The sequence below is a fragment of the Magnolia sinica genome, chromosome 2 (genome assembly GCF_029962835.1).
Source record: "Magnolia sinica isolate HGM2019 chromosome 2, MsV1, whole genome shotgun sequence".
In the NCBI taxonomy this organism is placed as follows: domain Eukaryota; kingdom Viridiplantae; phylum Streptophyta; class Magnoliopsida; order Magnoliales; family Magnoliaceae; genus Magnolia; species Magnolia sinica.
This window is the reverse complement of record NC_080574.1, coordinates 35,180,462-35,189,014: the sequence shown is the minus strand read 5'-3', so window position 1 is coordinate 35,189,014 and position 8,553 is coordinate 35,180,462. Positions and strand designations below refer to the sequence as shown.

The 8,553-nt window shown below is 40.5% G+C and overlaps 1 non-coding gene across 1 annotated transcript; it reads right to left on the bottom strand.

Annotated features, from left to right (window-relative positions):
* Positions 1 to 433: 433 nt before the first annotated feature.
* LOC131238207 (small nucleolar RNA R71) lies at positions 434 to 540 on the bottom strand. The gene has a single exon (XR_009167617.1). It is a non-coding gene; the product is annotated as a small nucleolar RNA R71 (small nucleolar RNA).
* Positions 541 to 8,553: the final 8,013 nt, after the last annotated feature.

The following is an 8,553-nucleotide window of genomic DNA, read 5'->3' as shown; positions in this document are numbered from 1 at the left end:
TGAAAACCAACCTCTTCTACCCCAACCTAGGGTGGAAGACATTCATGATGAGAATGAGGTGCATCAAGCACCCCCGCCTCGTACTTTATGAGATTATTTACAACCAGCGGTGGTGAGTACGCCCTCATGCATGATGTTTCCTGAAAATACAGGACATATGGACATCAAGCCAGGGGTTATTCAACTCCTTTCTAAGTTCCATGGGCTTGAATCTGAAGAACCATATCTACATTTGAAAGAGTTTGATAAGATCATAGCCACTTTATATTTTCAAAAAGTGCCTGAGGACACAGTCAGCCTAAAACTCTTTCCTTTTTCCTTGAAGGAGAAGGCTAAGATGTGGTTACATTCACTGCGTCTTAGATCCATTGGCACATGGAATGATATGCAGAGGGAATTTATAAAGAAATTTTTTTCACATCATAAAACGATTACCCTTAGAAAAGCAATCATGAACTTCACCCAAAAGGAGGATGAAACATTTTAACAATGTTGGGAAAGGTTCAAGGATTTGGTCAGTTCATGCCCACAACACGGCTTTGAAACGTGGCGCATTACAAATTTTTTCTATGATGGACTGACATCTTCCATGCGCTAAATGGTCGAGACAATGTGTAATGGAGAATTCATTAATAAAAATGTTGACGAGGTATGGGATTACCTCGATAGTCTTGCTGAAAAAACACAATCATGGGACTATTACCCAAAATCAAACACCACGTCTAGGCCGACTCAATCTAAGGAGAAAGGTGGATTGTATCTCTTAAAAGAAGAGGATGATCTCAAGTATAAAGTGACTACGCTCATAAGAAAAGTTGAGGCCATGGAAGGAAAGAAAGATAAGGTTAATGAAAGTGTTTGCGGCATCTGTGATTGTAACATTCATACAACTGAAAATTATCCTACGATACCCACCTTTCGAGAAGTGTTGAATGAACAATCCAATGCCGTAAATACTTATTAAAGACCTTTCAATGGATCGACCTCTAATACGTACAATCCTGGTTGGAAAAATCATCTAAACTTTAGTTGGAGAAATGGACAAACTGCTACCCCTCAAGGTTTCTTCAATTAAAATCCAAATCAGGGGAAACCTCAAGAAGAACCGGTTCAAAATTCCATGCAAGAGTTGACCCAGGCAATGCGAGATTTTATGCAAAAGATGGATTCACGTATGACGGTTATAGAAAATGGGATGCTTTCTGCACAACCACTCCCCAATCCTAAACCGCAATACGAGATAAGTGATCTCAGCTCTTCAAATCAAATGGGGCACGCTAAATCCATCACCACTCTTAGGAGTGGGAAGATCATTGATAAAACTCTCCTGGTTTGGCCCGAAAAGCCTCAAGAACCAGAAGAGGATAACAATAATGGATCTAGTGAGGCTCTACAAAAATTAGAACTGGAACTTCTGAAAAAGCCAGTTGCTCCATTTTTCCAACGGTTGGTCGCACCAAAACCTCTCTCTAACTCTCAGGATATCCTAGAGGTGTTGAAACAAGTGAAAGTCAACATTCCTCTACTTGATGTCGTAAAACAGATACCTTCATATGCCAAATTCATAAAAGACTTATATACGACCAAAGGACGGCAGAGTATTCAAAAGAAGATCTTCTTGACTGAGAAAGTGAGTGCCATCCTAAAGCAAGACGTGCCACAGAAATTCAAAGATCCCGGTAGCCCAACCATATCATGTGTAATCGGGGACCATCGAATTTATCATACACTTCTTGACTTAGGAGCGAGCATCAATCTGATTCCCTACTCGGTATACAGACAGTTAGGTTTGGGGGAATTAAAACCCACCCTAACGACACTACAACTTGCCGATCGCTCTGTTCGTGTACTAAGAGGGATAATTGAAGATGTGTTGGTCCAAGTTGATAGATTTTACTACCCTGTAGATTTTATCATCTTGGACACCGAACCCATCAATAACATGAACACTCAGATTCCTGTCATTCTTGGTCGCCCATTCCTTGCCACTTCAAACGCAATTATCAATTGCAGGAATGGTGTTATGACTGTCTTTTGGGAATATGACATTGGAGTCAAACATCTTTTTCAATAATAGTAGAAACTTAGAGGATGATGACGATTTCCATGACATGTAGTGCCTCTACCGTCTAACCTCAAGCCACCGAAGCTTGACCTAAAACCTTTGCCCTCTGATTTGAAATATGTCTATTTAGGTCAAGATGAGATATACCCGGTGGTGATCTCTGCCCACCTGGAGAAAGAACAGGAGAGTATGCTCATATCTACTCTCATTGAGCATAAGGGAGCCCTTGGATGGACAATAGCAAACCTCAAGGGAATTTACCCCTCAATTTGTACTCACCGCATATATCTTGAGGATAATGTGAAGATCGCTTAGCAATCACAACATAGACTAAATCCAAACATGAGGGAAGTGGTTAAGGTCGAAGTTCTTAAACTATTGGATGTGGGTATCATATACCCCACATCCGATAGTTAATGGGTGAGTCCAACTCAGGTGGTTTCTAAGAAGTCTAGGATCACCATCATAGCCAATGCAAAAAATGAACTTGTGCCAACTAGAGTTACTACTGGTTGGAGAATGTACATTGACTACAGGAAGCTGAATACCGTCATGAGGAAGGACCACTTTCCTTTGCCCTTCATTGATCAAATCTTGGAAAGGCTAGCTGGTCATTCCTATTACTGTTTCCTTGACGGGTATTCGGGCTACAATCAGATTGAAATCGCCCCTGAGGACCAGGAAAAGACCACATTTACATGTCCCTACGGCACCTTTGCCTATAGAAGGATGCCATTCGGATTATGTAATGCCCCTGTCACCTTTCAGCGATGTATGATGAATATCTTTTCTGACATGGTGGGAAAATATCTAGAGTTCTTCATAGATGATTTCTTTGTTTTCGGTTCATCTTTCAGCGAGTGCTTAGAAAGTCTTAAATGTGTGCTGAGAAGATGTGAAGAAAAGAACTTGATACTTAATTGGGAGAAGTGTCATTTCATGGTTCATAAGGGAATTGTCCTTGGACATATTATCTCGTCCAAAGGAATCGAGGTGGATAAGGCAAAAATCGATCTTATCTCTAACCTACCTCCACCCAAGAACATTAGAGACGTGCGATCCTTCTTAGGACACGCAGGATTTTACAGGCAATTCATAAAGGACTTTAGTCTCCTCTCTCGTCCTTTGTGTAATCTACTTCAAAAGGATGCACCATACGAGTGGACTGAGACATGTCAGGAAGCTTTCACTAAGCTTAAGGGTATGTTGACTAGTGCACCCATCATACAACCACCCAACTGGGGCATTCCTTTTAAACTTATGTGCTACGCGTCTGATTATGCTCTTAGGGCAGTTCTAGGCCAGCGAAAAGATAAGAAACCCTACGTTATTCATTATGCGAGTAAGACTCTAAATCCTGCCCAAGTGAACCACTCGACTACGGAAAAGGAACTCTTGGCCGTAGTGTTCGCTTTGGACAAATTTCGATCCTACTTAATTGGATCCAAGATCATTATTTACACTGATCACGCGGCACTCAAGTATCTTCTGTCTAAGAATGATGCTAAGCCCCGCTTGATACAATGGATCCTCCTACTCTAGGAATTTGAACTAGAAATAAAAGATAAAAAGGGAGTAGAGAACGTAGTGGCTGACCATCTTTCTCACCTTAATCCCTCTGATTCCCCTTGAAACGACACATATCAATGATATGTTCCCCAATGAACAATTGTTCAGAGTCTCCCATTCACCTTAGTTCGCTGATATTGCTAATTATCTTGCTACAGGTTCCATACCGACACATTGAACTGCACAAGATAAAAAGAAATTTTTCACTAAGGTACGCAACTTTTTCTGGGATGATGCATATTTGTTTAAATATTGCCCAGACCAAATCCTGAGGAGATGTGTGCTAGACAATGAGCATCAGAGTGTCATCTTCTTTTGTCACTCACAGGCCTATGGTGGTCACTTTTCTGCTAAAAAGACCACGGCCAAGATTTTGCGGTGTGGGCTTTACTGACCCACTATGTTTAGGGACACTCATGAGTTTTGCAAAGGTTGTGAGCGTTGTCAAAAATTGGGAGCGTTGTCCCGTCGAAATATGATGCCCTTGAATCCCATTATTATTATCGAGGAATTTGATTGTTGGGGCATTGATTTCATGGGACCATTCCCCCAATGTTTTGGAAATCTATATATTTTGCTCGCTGTGGACTATGTCACTAAATGGGTTGAAGCGATTCCGTGTCTGAATAATGACCATCGCATAGTCAATAAATTCCTAAAAGAGAACATCCTTTCCCGATTCGGAATGCCTCCAGCTATCATTAGTGATGGGGGCTTGCACTTTTGTAATAGGCCATTCGAGAGTTTAATGAAGAAATACGGTATCTCTCATAAGGTGAGCACCCCATATCACCCACATATAAGTGAGCAAGTTGAGATTTCCAATAGGGAGATCAAACACCTTTTGGAGAAAACAGTTAACCCTGACCATAAGGATTGGTCAATCCGATTGACTGATGCCTTATGGGCTTACCGTACTGCGTTTAAAATTCCTATTGGAATGTCTCCCTATAGACTTGTCTATGGGAAGGTTTGCCACTTGCCTGTGGAGTTGGAACATAAAGCTTACTGGGCAATCAAAAAATTGAATTTCAATCTGGACAACACTAGCTCGCTACGCAAACTTCAGTTGAATGAACTTGAAGAAATCCAGAACGATGCATACGAGAACTCGAGAATTTATCAGGACAGAATGAAGGCGTTTCATGACCAACACATTCTACGAAAATTATTCACACCTGGTCAGAAAGTCCTTTTGTATAATTCTTGATTACATCTCTTTTCAGGTAAGCTTCGATCTCGTTGGACTGACCCTTACATTGTGGTCACTGCGTATCCTCATGGGGCCGTTGAGATAAGAGATCCTGACAATGGCAAGGAGTTTAAAGTAAATGGATATCGCTTAAAGCCATTTGTGGAGAAATTTGATTCAGAGGACATGTCCATACCTCTGACTGATCCTGTTTACCAGGATTGATCTCCTAGTCTGATAGAGGTATAGGTAGGTTTCCTGTTTTCATAGGACTAGGGTAGTTTGTTTTATGCTGTTCTAGGTTAATTTGCTTTCTACATTGTTTTAAGATAGTTTTCTTTTGTTGGTTTCTCTCTTGTGCTGACTTGCTTTCATGCTGAGATCTTTGTGTAAAAGCTTCTTGAATCCCTCGTCCAGGTACAATCTTCCCATCACTTCTCATTTACTTTTATTGTCTCATGTACATTGCGATCATATCTTTTACATTGAGGACAATGTAGATTTTTAGTTGGGGGTGGGAGATTAGGCTACCTAATCAGTGTTTTCTTGGTCTCGAGCAGAAATTGTGAAAATTTTTATATTTTTTTGGAATTTCGTATGAATTCGAAGTGATTTCGACGACCATCTTGGATTAAGACTTACAAGATACATGATGTTGGTGATTTATGTCTCCTGGATTTAGTTGTTTGATAGATTTCATAGTTGAGAGCGACTTATCAATCCATGATTAGAAGTTTTAAACATTGATTGAGTCATGATTTCACAAAACACATCTCGCTTGCACATTAAGGGTTCAGTTCGATATTAAAGGATTAACTTGGTGATTACTAAGCTTGAAAGGAACCAACCTGAGAAATTGAAAGGATTGGACGAATGGTCTACACCATAGGTTTGCTCCCTATAGGTGTAGATTCAATCCCCCATGGATGATATGTGAAAAAAGTTGGGTGTACAGTCTTCACCATAGGTTTGCTGTGAGGATTCGATTCCCCTTCTTAGCGTTACTTTTAATGGAAAAATCAAAAGCTAAAAGAATGAAAACATGATCTGTGAGGCAAGTTTTTCTTTAAGTTTTGGTTATCATGAATTCTCTTGTTGGTTACCAATGATATCCTGAAATAGAGAAGTGAATTTTAATGATGATAAGCCGAGATTACACTATATACCCATGGAACTCAATGTTTAGAATTGTTCTAATTGATGGATTAATACTTTGAATTTAATTATGAAGTTTACCGTGCGCTTAAGTCCAGGAGAAAGTAATGTCCAATATTCATGAATCTTAGACTTCTCGTATCTAGGTTATTTTTCAAAAATCGCTTGAGTTTATAGAAATTGTCCTGTAATTCTCAATTTATTTTTCACGTACTTTGCTCGGGACTAGCAAAATGCTGGTTGGGGGTTGCGTTGAGGGTCAAATATTGCATATTAAATCCCAGTTATTGCCTAGATTTACGAACATGGTACTGTTTAACGGTCCGATTTAATCGTGTTTATGATGCAGACTGTATTTACAAGTTTGAATTGAAATAGGATGTTAAAAGCAGGGATTTAACGCCAATGAGTCACCAAGGCAAGGGACGGACCCTAGGGGACCAAGATCGACAAATTTACACACCAGAGACCCGAGAATTTCGAGAAACTGAAGCTCCAGTGGCCTGAAATTGGTACAGAATATAAGATCACAGGGTTCCCACCATCCGTTCAGCTCGAAACTTCATATATGGCCTGAAGACCTTAAATAAGCCGTACACGTCAAATTTCAGTAGTTGGATACCTATGGAAGTGGTCCAACGGTCATATCAGCCTTTGAATTACTGATCTGAGGCCCAGCTGATATTCAAATATGTTTTAAACTCAGGCTTTATCCATTATATGATATGAGAAAAGATGTGAACGGAACGGATTTCTCACGACCATCATGATGATGGCCCATGAGCATCGCATGTATAGAGAGTGTATGTGCACTCAACGTGCACCGGATGGAGAAACCCGGTCAAAGTCGGTGTTGACCGACTTCTTACACAAAAACGGCAACTGTTGTTACAGCGAAGTTACGCTGTAATCGTCGATTGATGTTGTGGGCCCCACCCATTGTCCATATGAAAAATCCAAACCATTCATCGGATCCATAAAGGCCTGCTCACCAAGTCTTAGGTGATGAAATTTCAATGTACAACGGATATTGATTTTTAACCTCCCAAACGTAGGATGGACGGCTGAATGAAAACATCCATGGACCACACCGAATTTGATCTAAAAACAGTGATTCCCACCTGGTTTTTCGGATCCAACGAATAGACGGAGTGGATTTCTTTGAAATCACCGAACATAGACCCCACCACCATCACAGCGTAACCATTACGCATGCTCTGTTCGCGCCCGGACGCTGTCTGAGTTTTGCGGACGATTGCATGAGTATGGTGATGATCGGATGGGTAATCCAGACCGTCCATCGTGTAGGCCACTCAAAAACGTCCCAAGGGACAGTATTATTTTGGAAAGAATCACATGAACAGGGGAGTTTAGAGGATTTGATTTGGGTGTGAAAGGAGGGTGCTGCGCAAGCCTTCTCCATCGCCTTTGCTTTCGCAATCCAGCAAACATGGTCGGCCCTTCCACCTTCCATGGATGGAATCATCATCCCATACATGCTATAAAGAGAGAGATCAGCAAGAGGAAGGGGGATCATCGCTCGGTGGAGGCGGGACGTGAAGCACAACTCCAGGAGTGAGAGAGAAATAGAGAGAATTTTTAGAGTTTTTAATTGTTGTTCTTTTCCTTGTGATTTTTGAGAGTTTTAGCCCAATTATGTCAGGCTAAACCTCTTAGCTAGGGCTAAGAGGTGAAGCTTGTGGCGTGATGGGAGTACTCCTACGGCTTTGATTCATGTTGAACTGATTTTGATGCTAGTTGATTTCATGGAATGCTTTCAGTTTTTAATGATGTATTGTGACTTAAATTACAATATATCTGCAATGGCTTTGAGTGTGTCCATTCCCTTATTGTGATTATGCAGTTAGGAAGCCCTGTTGTTCACCATTGCCCCTTGGACATGGTTGGATGATAGAATCCTTCCTAACATTCATATATCTTCTGATTAGTTGTGGATTGGTTTAGTCCTATTGTTTACCTTGTCTCATGGGCACGGATTTGTGATGGAATCATATCTAATTCTTATACCTTTCATCTCTTTGAAAACTAGATCAAAGGAAGTTCACGTTGTGCTTTAGTGATATACCTTTCAACTGGATGAAGATGGGACTCAAGGTCTAGTTGAGTTCATGAATCAAGCGTAGATCTCCCTAATCTCTACAAGTGGATCCTCTGGATCCCTAGTTCCCTACCTCTGAATTCTACATATTTTAGTTTACTATTTCACCATTATTTCTCAAATTCACCTGATTTAGATTTCATCTTATTCTAATTCTAGTTCTGGTTATTTTCGAATTACGTACAGGTTTCAATCCTTGTGGATTCGACCTCGGTCTCACCGAGTTTATTACTACATCACAACCCTATACTTGGGGAGTGAACAGATGGAATCGAGAATATCCGACCATTTCTTTTGCAGAAAAGGGTGTCTAGTCTCCCATTTTCTTTCTCAATCTTTATCATTTCATTTACTACATTTTTCTTTATTTTTCCTACATGGAGCCAATTTACTTTATGAAGTAAGGCTAGAATCTTTTTCTTTTCGCTTCCCCAGCTCCTTGTGGGTTATGTG